Source organism: Panicum virgatum, chromosome 4K (assembly GCF_016808335.1).
Source record: "Panicum virgatum strain AP13 chromosome 4K, P.virgatum_v5, whole genome shotgun sequence".
Classification (NCBI taxonomy): Eukaryota; Viridiplantae; Streptophyta; class Magnoliopsida; order Poales; family Poaceae; genus Panicum; species Panicum virgatum.
In genome coordinates, this window is record NC_053139.1 from 35,547,815 (window position 1) to 35,559,295 (window position 11,481).

Sequence of the window (11,481 nt, forward strand, 5' to 3'; positions counted from 1 at the left end):
TAGCTCCCGGTCAGCGAGATGGCGCGGCGGCAGGTGCGCGGCTCCCGGTCGTCGAGATGGCGCGCGGTGGGTGGTGGCCATCCTCCGAGCATGGTGACGACGGTCCCCAGCGGGCGCGAGAGGGCGACGCCGAGGCCGTGCCCAAGCCTCTGCCTCTGCCCGCGCTTGATTCTGAAACAGATTAAGGGAAATCGGAGGGGGAGAGAGAAGGGGAGGCAGCAGCAGCGGGCTGCAGCAGGGAGGAGCACGCAGCGGCCGGCGCGTGAGCGAGCGACGCGGGGTGGAGCGGCGTGGTGGCGGAGGGTGGCGGGAGTGGACTGGCACGGGCGGTCGACGCCAGTGACGAGGCCAAGAAAAGGGAGCTGCGGGAGCTTCTTCGTTCCGAGATTGAGGCTGTGGGGACGGTGGGAGACGGAGAGGATAAGGGAGAATGGGAAGAAAAAAAAGAGGAACGGAAAATAGAAAAGGAAGGAAGAAAAAAGAAAAGAAAAAATGAAATGGAAGAAAATAATAAAAAACCAAATGAATGGAGTGCGGCGGAGCGCACCATATACCTAGTTTCTAATATATACACCATCTCCTTTGGGTCATGAAATATAACTATACAATAATCCATCCTCTCCTCCATCGAAGTTAAAAAGAGTTAAAAGAGTAAAATGCACCATCGATGTGGCACGTTCTTTCAATTGATATATAGCAGGACAAGTTTAGAGAACTGGTTGACACAGTGGGGCAAATTCTAGTATCCAAAAATGTATTGGTGTCCGGTTCACCTCTCTGTTTCAATTGCTTCTCTGTTATAAAGACTCATGAAAAGTCATCTTCGATCCTCCTCTCCTCTATGTTGCCCAATTAAATTTCAATCATTTCATACATACTCAAGCAATGAAAAGTACCCAATCGTATATTATACTATATATTTAATGGGAAAATAAAGTTGATTTTTCTTATTGCCCTAAGAGTTTTACTATACTATATTATCTATGCTAGCTACGGCCTTTGAGAAGAGCATTTTCTGTACTAAAGAAAACCGGAGTATCATTGATGGGTTATACATGCATGTGGGTGCTATGCCACATGGCCTAGAGTCTCAACAGGATAAATATTACAGAAAGTTGATGCTAGATGTAAGAACATGTGGAGGGTGACGAGATTAAGTTTTGGTGTTGAATGACTGTATTCATCTTCTTGAAAAATAATAAAACTTATCGCATGTATATGCGAAAATGCCACTACTAGAAAAACTGTCTTTGGCACCGGTCGGAGAATGTCTTTGGTACCGGTTTTTTGAACCGGTACCCCCAAAGTGGTACCAAAGGAGCCTTTGGTACCGGGTAAAATAATCGGTGCCTAAGCCTTCAAAATTCACGCAAAATATTCTCTTTGGTTGGCACTTGAACTCGCGACTTCTAGCCTCGCACGTTGCTCCTTTACCATCTCAGCTACACAGTTGTTCTGATCGAGTATGAGATATTTTCATTTTAAAGTAATCAATGGATGAGCCTAAGGTACCGGTTGGTGTTACCAACCGGTACCTAAGGCTCATCTATAGGTACCGGTTGGTGGTACCACCCGGTACTAATATAAAAGTTACCACCCGGTACCTATGGAGAGTCATAGGTACCGGTTGATAATACCAACCGGTACCAAAGGCTCATTCATAAATTCCATCCACTCCAAAAGTACTAGTATGGAAATGAACCGGTACCTAAAAGTACCGGTATGGAGATGAACCGGTACCTATACTAGCTGTTTGCGCATACATATACCTTCTCCCTTTTCACCCCCTGAAGGCATTTTAATCCAGAGAAATGCCCTTGAAGGCTTCAACCCGACCCTTTGAAAATTGAAACAGACAGCAAAGAGTGCTGGCTGCATTTTCCAGCTGGAGGTGAAACTTGTTAAAAGGTTTGATTAAGACGTCGCATTGACATGATTTTCTGTGACCGCTGCCTCTCATCTCGCCAACCTTTTATTTTTTTTCCGCTCATGAAATATTCAAGTTCAATTCCACATAAAAAAGGGTTCAATATAATGATCATTATAAAAGCAGCATGACGAAGTCTAATAATATCCATTAAAATATGTACACAGGTTATCTTGTTTTCCTTCCTGGACTCTGATCTAGCAATTTGTACTTGCCTAACCCATTTGAAAAAAAAAATATTTATAAGTAATAATTAGGAGGCCATGGTAAAATAATCTACAGTTCATCCGCGCCTGATATTTGTGCTTTGGATGCGCGGTATTGCTCGTCAAATGTGATGAGAGGCTGCTGACGTGTGTACTCCCTGCCACGTGTATGGTCTCGGACTATTTGCTGCTATTGGACCACGTGGACAGCTGTTGTGGGCCATCAGGCGTGCATAGGATTGGATGGGTCGATCGATGGAGAGAGAAAATAAAAAAGGAGCGACGTAACTGGAACAGACAAACTGTAATGATCGCTTCATTGGCATATTATCATTTTTTGTACAGACAGAAGAAGTTTGTCAGCAAAAACATTTCAAATGGAAATTTGGAGCTGAGATATTTCTGAGAGAACCTGAATGCCTACCAAAAGAGTCCTAAACAGGAGACTTAAACCTTAACGGGTAGGAGTAGCTTTTACCAAGAGAAATCTAATGGCAGCACAACATCAGCTTGATGAGTGCAGTGAATTTTTAGAGCAAAATGCAGTGAAAATTTTCTATGCTCCCAAGTCCCAATTGGTTGGTTTAGGGCCGCTAGGCCCAGGCTGACTCTGGCCCATTAGTGCTTTTTGGTTCACCTGTAGGCTTAGCAGCATCGCTTGCCGTCCGGCAGGGTTTGCAATTGCACCCCCAAACGCAGGCTGAGTGTTTGTTTTTACTTGGTTTTGGGAGGCCCAAACACTTTTTTTTTTTGAACGAACGGGAGCTGAATTTGCTACACCTGTGAGCATCCTGTTTTGCTTATGCATCTACTTCGAGATTCTGTTTGGCGCTGCGTTAGCATAACAAAGTATTGTTTGATGGAACCATTTCCTGAATTCTTAGTATTCGGCTGTGTCTTCTTCTCTAAACCGCATCGCGAAATTAGATCTCAGTTCAAAATAATAGACAACATGGTTGCCAGGACAAGGCACTTGGCCTGACAGGGGGGGGGGGGGATTTGGTGGAGCCGGGCTGCAAACCTTCCTCCTTGCAGCCCCGCCCAGATGAGTGCCACCTGGAGATCCAACAGCCTGGAGGACAGGTTCCCTCGGCTCGGGAGGGACGTCCCTGGCCAGGCAGCGAGGCAACAACGGCTGGGCTTGGCTCGGCTTCCGGCTCGATTTTCCTTCCCATCGTGTTTTCGTCGGTTGCCAAAGCACGCAGAGGATGCCGCCGCCACCATGCAGCCAGAATTTACAGGCGACAGGAGTCTGATTCATCTCCGGAATTCGTCGATTGCCGCCGTTGCGATCCCCGCCATGGAGCCTGTCACAGATGAGTCAAGGGATGCGGCGACGGCTCCTGCATCAATGATCCCTACGTCAACATGCGTGTTGATGCCAAATGAGGTACTTAGTTGTACATGCTCTTGCCGATCATCAATGCGTATCATCCTTGCTGATCATCCATGCGTGTTGATGCATCAGTGATCCTACGTCAACAGGGAAGGGTCGTTGCGGCCGGCAGCAGGGGCCCGGCGCGTGAGGCCGGAGGCACGCCGGCAGTGGCTGGTGGGGGCGCGTGCCAGAGCTGCGGCAGGGTGATAGCGGCAGCGAGGTCTGGAAGAAGGGGCCGGGGCGCCGCAGCGGCAGCAGCGACGGCGGTTGGACCAGGATGTGAGAATGAGTCTTGACGGAGCACGAAGCCGAGTCCAGGAGCCATCCAGCCGATGGAGCTGCATCCCATAACTGAGCCGCGAGCAAGGAAAACTAATGCCTGCGGAGTCTGTCGTCCGGGATGTTGGATCTCCAGGTGGCACTCATCCGGGCGGGGCTGCAGGGAGGAGGGTTTGCAGCCCGGCTCCACCAAATTTTTTTCCGACAAAGGGGACATATTGCTTCTAGCTAGTCCATCCTATAGCTCGCGCCCTCGCCTTGGGCCTTGCCGCCGGCGCGCCTGCGACCCCAAAGCCCCAGACCCTAGTGAAGGAAGCGCCTGCCCCCAGAGGTAAATTAAATCCCTATTCTGATCCCCTCCTTAACCCTAGGCAGTAGATAAGTAAATGATAATTGATGTCACATGTCAATTAATAGATGCAAGAATTGATGAATGAGAATCATACATGGGTTGATTATTGATGTATTTCATTTTTTTAGATTCCATGAACAATGAAGAGGGATAGGGACATTGCATCACTTTTTTCAGAAGCATAAATCAAAGAAGCTTGCTGCTTCTGCATCTCCTTCACTGGTTCCGGCTGCACCAGTGGTGCTGGTGGTGGAAGAGGAAGTTCAAGAGCCAGTTCAAGTGCAAGAGAGAATAATTGAAGAAGATGTGAATACTAGTCTTGTGGCATCTAGTGTGCTTTCAGAATCAATTGAAGCTGAAGATGTCTTGCCACCAATTCCACCTCCAATTGAAAATGTGTTGCCACCACAATCACCAATTTATAATGTCAATCGCCTTCCTTATGATCCAGGTGAAAGGCTCCCCATTGCAAGTTATCCTTTTAATGATCAAGATGCAATTAGAAGGTCATATATTCTAAAAGGTCCATTCCAACCTTATGCACATGAATTTAAGAAAAGACTGATTGGAGGTAGAGAACGGGGTTTCAATTTTGTATGGTTTTACAAATATGGGCCCTGTTTAGTTGCATCCAAAATTCCAAAACTTTACAAGATTCCCCGTCACATCGAATTTTTCAACGCATGCATGAAGTATTAAATCTACACAAAATAAAAAACTAATTGCATAGTTTGCTTGTAAATCACGAGACGAATCTAATGAGCCTAATTAATCTATGACGGGACAATAATTACCAAATACAAACGAAAGTGCTACAGTGTTTTACACCCTAAAATTTTTGCAGCTAAACACGGCGATGATTGGGTTGAATATAGTATCAAAAAGGAAGCTGTGTTTTGCTTCTTATGCTACTTGTTCAAGCACAAACAAAGTAAGGGCAAGGGGACAGGTGCATTTACAGCAAAAGGTTGGAACAATTGGAATATAGGAGAGAAATCACTTCTGAAACATATGAGTTCTGTTGCACACAAGGAAGCTCAAGAGAAATACATTGGCTTTATGAATCCTGAAGCAGCAATCGATGATAAAATTGAAAAGTGGAGTAATGAGGATCGTCACCTTTATATGATCAGGTTGAGGTATTCACTGAGATGTTTGAAGTTTCTATTGCATCAAGGGTTGGCCTTCTGTGGACATAATGAAAGTGAAGACTCTAGCAACAGAGGAAATTTTATTGAACTTCTGAAATTTCTTGTAGCCAATAGTGAAGAAGTCGATAAGTATGTTCTCAAGAATGCTCCAAGTAATTGCTCCTTAACCAGCCCAAAGATACAAAAGCAACTTATTGAATGTTGTGCCACAGAAACAAGAAAGAAAATAATTGAAGAACTTGGTGAGGAGTCCTTTGCAATTCTAGCAGATGAGTCTAGTGACATATCACATAAGGAACAATTAGCTCTTTGCTTGTGTTATGTTGATAAATTGGGAAGGCCATGTGAACATTTTCTTGAAGTTGTTCATGTAGATGATACAACTTCTTTATCACTTAAGGAAGAAATTGAAACATTACTTGTTAGTCATGGCTTGAGCATACTACAACACATGTGGGCTTCTATGACGAAAACCTCGAGACATCGGATATATCCGTGGTTAATGTACTAATTTTGTGATGTTTTTTATTAGGAATTATTGTTTAGTGACAAATAGATTGTGTTCGTCGTTAAGACCAACTAGAAATCGTTACAAATTTACACAACTCTAGATTGTGACGAATCACATTTCGTCATAAAGCTTAACCAATAAGCGTCACAAAATTTATGACAAAACTATACTATTGATTCGTCGTAAAAATTATTTTCAAAAAAAATAGAATTAATCCAACCACATACCATTCACATCTTTATTTTATTTCTTTGACGGGATTTTTACTTTTATTTAGTCAAATATTCCTTATTCACGGGCTCATTTTAATCGGCGCACTAGGCTTTTAGGCGGGCTCCTGAACTTGCTGTCGTGGGCCTTGGATGCGTTCCGAACTTGCTGTCGTGGGCCTCCCTATTTGGGCCGAGCGGAACAAAGAAGCCGGCCCATATCTGCACCTGGGCCCATGAACAAAGGAGCAGCGGTTCGGCGCGGTTTTTTTATTTTTTTATTTTTTATTTCTGTTTTTTACAAAAATATATTTTCGATTTGGAATTTTACAGAAATATACCCCGGCCGCCCCGCTGCCTGGCAGCCGGTACCTGGCCGCCCGGCAGCCGGGCGGCAGGGGCTTATCCGCAAAAAAAGACGAAAAAAATTACAGACAGGTCCCTGGGGACCGGTCGCCCGGCAGCCGGCCCTCCAGGCCGCCCGGCTGCGGTGCGCCCCCCTATATAAGGTGTTGGCTGCCCCTCACCCCCCATTTGCCTTACTAAAAATCCAGAAAAAAAGAAAAGAGAGGGAGGGAGGGAGAGGAGGGGTGAGGGAGAGGCAAAGCGGCGAAGCCCTGTCGGATTTTCAAGCCGGCGACTTTAGGTAACTAAAATTTTCTACATTTTATAAATAGATTATGTTGTAATTATTTTTTTGAAATAGTAGATTAGCAATTACTTCAATTATTGTTAGGAGTGATTAGTGGTATATTTAGGTGCAGTTACTTATAGTGATTAGCGTTGATATAGTACATTTAGTGTTAGATTTAGTATTAGAAAATACTAGAAAATTGTTAGAGAAGTATTAGAAAATAAAAAAATGCAAGATAATATTAGAAAATTGTTGAAAATATTAGAAAATTGTAGAAAATTATAGAAAATTATAGAGAATGTTAGAAAATTGTAGAAAATTGTAGAAAATTATAGAAACTATTTTGTTGAAACAGTGGATTATCAATCAGTTTAATTATTATTAGGACTGATTAGTGGTACATTTAGGTGTAGTTACTTGTAGTGATTAGCGTTGATATAGTACATTAGCAATCTAATTAATTAATCTTAAAAATTGCAAGATAATATTAGAAAATTTATAAAATGTTAGAAAATATTAGAAATTATTATTAATGGTTAGAAAATCTTAGAAATTATTTAGGAAATATAAGGAAATATTAGAAATATTTAGATGTGTGTGATTGTATTGTATTGTTTTGATCTTACGTGGTAGGTATGGCCGGGGTTACTCCTGCGTTGCTGGACCCAACAATAGACTCGGGTCACCGGTCCTTCCTTGCGAAGGTTCAGCACCAAGAACTAAACGTGCTGCGTCCACGTCCACCTGCAGAGTTGGTTGCTGTAGACCCACGATGGGTGCCCAGGTGATATGTTGTCTATTTTCTGTTTTAATTCGTTATACATTTTGTTATATAATGTATTAACATTTTAGCACTGTATGATGCAGGCTGAGCGAGGCAGATCTTCTCACTGTGGCTCGTCTTGCTGAGAGTGCTTTGGTGAAGCTAGACAGGTCTCTACTTTCAGCTCTCGTTGACAGATGGAGACCTGATACATACACGTTCCACCTCCCTTGTGGGGAGATGGCACCGACCCTGCAGGACATTGCGATGCTGCTTGGTCTTCCTATCACCGGAGACACTGTCGGGCCCCGTGTGGTACCTTCTACGTGGCTGGAGGATCTTGAGGAATGTTTTGCAGGTGTTGCCACCACGATTGATCCTGAAGATTTCAATGAGCACCTACAGTCGAAAGGCCCTTCCAAGTCATTGCTCCTACAGTTTCAGGTTCAATTTCGTACAAAACGATGCGTTGATGTATTTTATGGCTTTGAAATAACTCATGTGTTTCTTATTCTCAATGTTCGTACTTCATTGCAGTCGGATCTGTTGGCAGCAGATGCTGATGACTACAGCGTGACTAGATCACTCGAGGCATACCTGCTGTGGTTATTTGGGTACATCATGTTCAACAACTCACATGGGCACTGTGTGGATAGGGTGCTTCTGCCCTACGCACAGGAGATTGCGGATGCAGATGAGGATGCCATACCTTTATATAGTTGGGGTTCAACGGTTCTTGCATGCACATATCGTGGACTCTGCAAGACATCACGGCAGAATGATATGAATACTGTCATAACGGGATGCCCAATTCTGCTACAGCTTTGATCTTACGAGAGGATTGCTATCGGTCGTCCCATGCTTGACCAGTCACCGTACACGCGGGATATGTACGGTGACATGGAGGACGACAGACCCACCATGGGGACTCTCTGGTACTCTCGACAGGTATGGACATACATTGTTCTATGCGTACTATGTTCATACATTGTTCCCCCAATACCTTTCTTATGGACACATAATTTTTATTTTTGCAGAAAACATGGCCACATGTACAGACCCGGCGGTCTTATCCTGAGTTTGTTGCCGAATTTGATCGATTGACCCCAGAAGACATTGTGTGGGAGCCATACAGTCCTTCGACTATAGCCGCACGTGCACCGCTTGGGATATCTTCGGTGTGCACACAGGACCAGGGCCTATGGATGACTACTGCAGCTTTGGTGTACGACGTTGCAGTTGAGGCCCACTGCCCGGATAGAGTCATGAGGCAGTTCGGTCGACGCTAGTCTTTCCTGTGTCTTCAGCGTTGGATCGTGTTCAGCGCCACGATCATAGGTAACAAAAATGTATGAGCACCCATGTACTAATAACGTGAAACTAATTTCTATTTAACGTGCAGTTTATCAAGGGCTGGACATCCTTTCTCGACAATGTGGGTCACTAGATTACAACCATGGGTGGCTGCGTGGGATGATGCAGACGAGCAGTTGGCTGAGGATACCGGTCCACACACTGAGCCTTCATTTCGGGCGTACCTGACCTGGTATGAACCGAAGACTCGTTGCCGTTTGACGTATGTTGACATGCATCCACAGCCGCATGTTGCGACTTCGCAGGATCGCTATGCACGACACAGGGATGAGGCATTAGCTGAGGCGGTGAGTAAATATTGACGGCATTTTCGATCTTTTAATATTTGTATACTAAATTTTTTTGGTTGCAGTTCGAGGCATGTAGGCTGCTTGAATTAGATTGCTCACTGAATGTAATGAGGATTCATGGCGGGTCTACGATGAGCGTGCCGGCACAACTCGAGACCTGGACCACTCAACGTGATAGAGCCCGAGGTATCCTTCAGGCCTTTAGTACGCGGAAGGAGTACGAGGATTCCTGCGGATCGTCGCAAGCGTCGACGTCGGTTCCTTGTGGTCCCGCATGGCAGCAGCCTCCCTTATACCACCGACAGTACGAAGGTATGATGTGATATTTACCGATCCGTATGTTTATATGCAGTATTTAAATATGACTCCACACAGGGTACGGGTACCCCGGTTCTCAGCCCTATGGAGGGCCAGGTGCCTCGCAAGGGCCTCCATTTCAAGGAACCCAGTTTACCTCTACGCCACATGCTGGAGGGACTTTAGGTAAATATGTGGTGCATAATTTTATTTGCTTATGTTTTATGGTCGAAGGCTCATACGTTATTATTTATAGTCAGGATCACAACAGTTCACCGGAGCGGGGCCGTCTTCGTATCACCCTATGCCGTCACCAGGAGGATATGAAGGAGCTTCTTCCTATCCACCACCACCACCACCTCCAACACAGGGTACGTACAATAATTTGTACGGAATTGCATTCACCTTTTGAATGTTACTTAAATTTTTTTTTCGTGATCTGTAGGGTGGTCTGAAGACAACGCCGCGGCCTCCTTGGAGGAGTTTACACGGTTGTTTGCTACGCCTGCCCAGGACGATGATCTCAGCTTGCATACACCTCTGGCTCAGTTACGCCGTCCTGCCAGAGACGTGAGGCCACTGGAACGTCATCGCTACCCTATAGATCACGTACACGCACAACGTAAGAGAGGTCGGAATGGTAGGGGTGGTTAGTTGTTTGCACTTGTTTCTCCGGCGGCATTATGGACTGTTTCGACTGTTCGGATTATGGTTGTTTATGATTGTGGTAGTTTACTTGTCATTTGTTTCTATAGATATTATTGATGTGAACTTGTTATGTTTGTGGGTTCCATAATGCTCGTGAAATAAGGGAAGTTCTTGCGAATTTTTTCTGTGATTTAATGAAGGACAAGTTAGTTGCGGGAGGAGTTAGCGGCCGAGATCCCGCCAACGATGAAGACGACTACCGCATATAGAGCAAACTTCGTGACACGCTCGTATAGCTCAAAATATGGACCATAGTGTATCTAGCTGCGAGTACAAGATCACAGGTTGCCACTGCTCAGCACGGTGATCACGGGTTTCGCATATGTCGTGCCCAGACAAACGTGACAAAAGACGATAGCCCAATAGCAGTGCCCTTTCACCATTTCAAAAAGATATGACAACACAGCAACCACACCAGCTCACCTTCAAAGCAGACTCTCGGGCGAGGACGACGGAACTGTCATTCTACAGCGAAGGTCTGTGGCGTGTAGTGGGGAAGGCGGCATCTAGGCACGATCGACCGAGCGGCAGCGATGCAGTGCTGTGAGTCTGCATGCACTTAGATGCTCTGCATGCACAGAGATGCATCGAGTAGTCAGTTCGAGAATTGAATCTAGCTTTTTCAGTGTTCAGTCAGCTAGCCTCTTCACTGTGTTGTCATGTAGGCTTTTCAGGTCCATTTACACTCCACACTCCAGGTATCAGAACTTTGTGCGCCTATAAATACGCCGAAGTTTGTGAACTCCCAGCAGCACTCAAACACCAAAGCTCATTATATACCCAATGTCTGGAGGTGGGTCTAGCGGGAAGAATTACTACGGTTTTGGGAAAGGAAAAGGGGAAGAAAGGGAGACCCCATAATATGGGAGGGGCCTCTTGGACCTGATTCCTTTCCGGAACCAGTGTTTGAGTTTCCGCCACAGCACAAGAGTGAATTTACCAATGAAACTCCTCTACGACAATACGATAACCGTAAAGAACCGTGACCAAAATGCAGACATGGTGAGGACTGCTTAGTGCATATGTGTACCGACGGGATGGATGGCGGTCGGCGTTTCTTCAAATGCCCACACGCATGGGTAATACTCCGTTGTTTTATTTCTTTATCTTCATTGAGATATCTTACATGAAATTTATTTTGCAGTCTTCAGATGCTCCAAAAAACTGTGGTTTTACCAGGTGGGTCGATCCTGCACCAATTGATTCAGTTCAGGAGTTCATCGGGTACCTCCAGATAAAGATCTTTGATCTGGAATGCAAGGTAAACCATTACGAGGAATTGAGCGAGGGTAACAAAGACGACGAAGATGATGATACCAGCAGTGCTGCCGCTTCACAGGATGAACCATGCACTATTTCTTACTGCAACTGCCCTTGTCACAAGAAGAACGGCCCTGCCCCT

The 11,481-nt window shown here is 45.1% G+C and overlaps 1 long non-coding RNA gene across 1 annotated transcript; it reads left to right on the forward strand.

Moving 5' to 3' along the window:
* The first annotated feature begins 9,703 nt into the window (after positions 1-9,703).
* Positions 9,704-10,149, forward strand: LOC120705188. Its single transcript, XR_005687826.1, has 2 exons — positions 9,704-9,742; positions 9,817-10,149. It is a non-coding gene; the product is annotated as an uncharacterized LOC120705188 (long non-coding RNA).
* Positions 10,150-11,481: the final 1,332 nt, after the last annotated feature.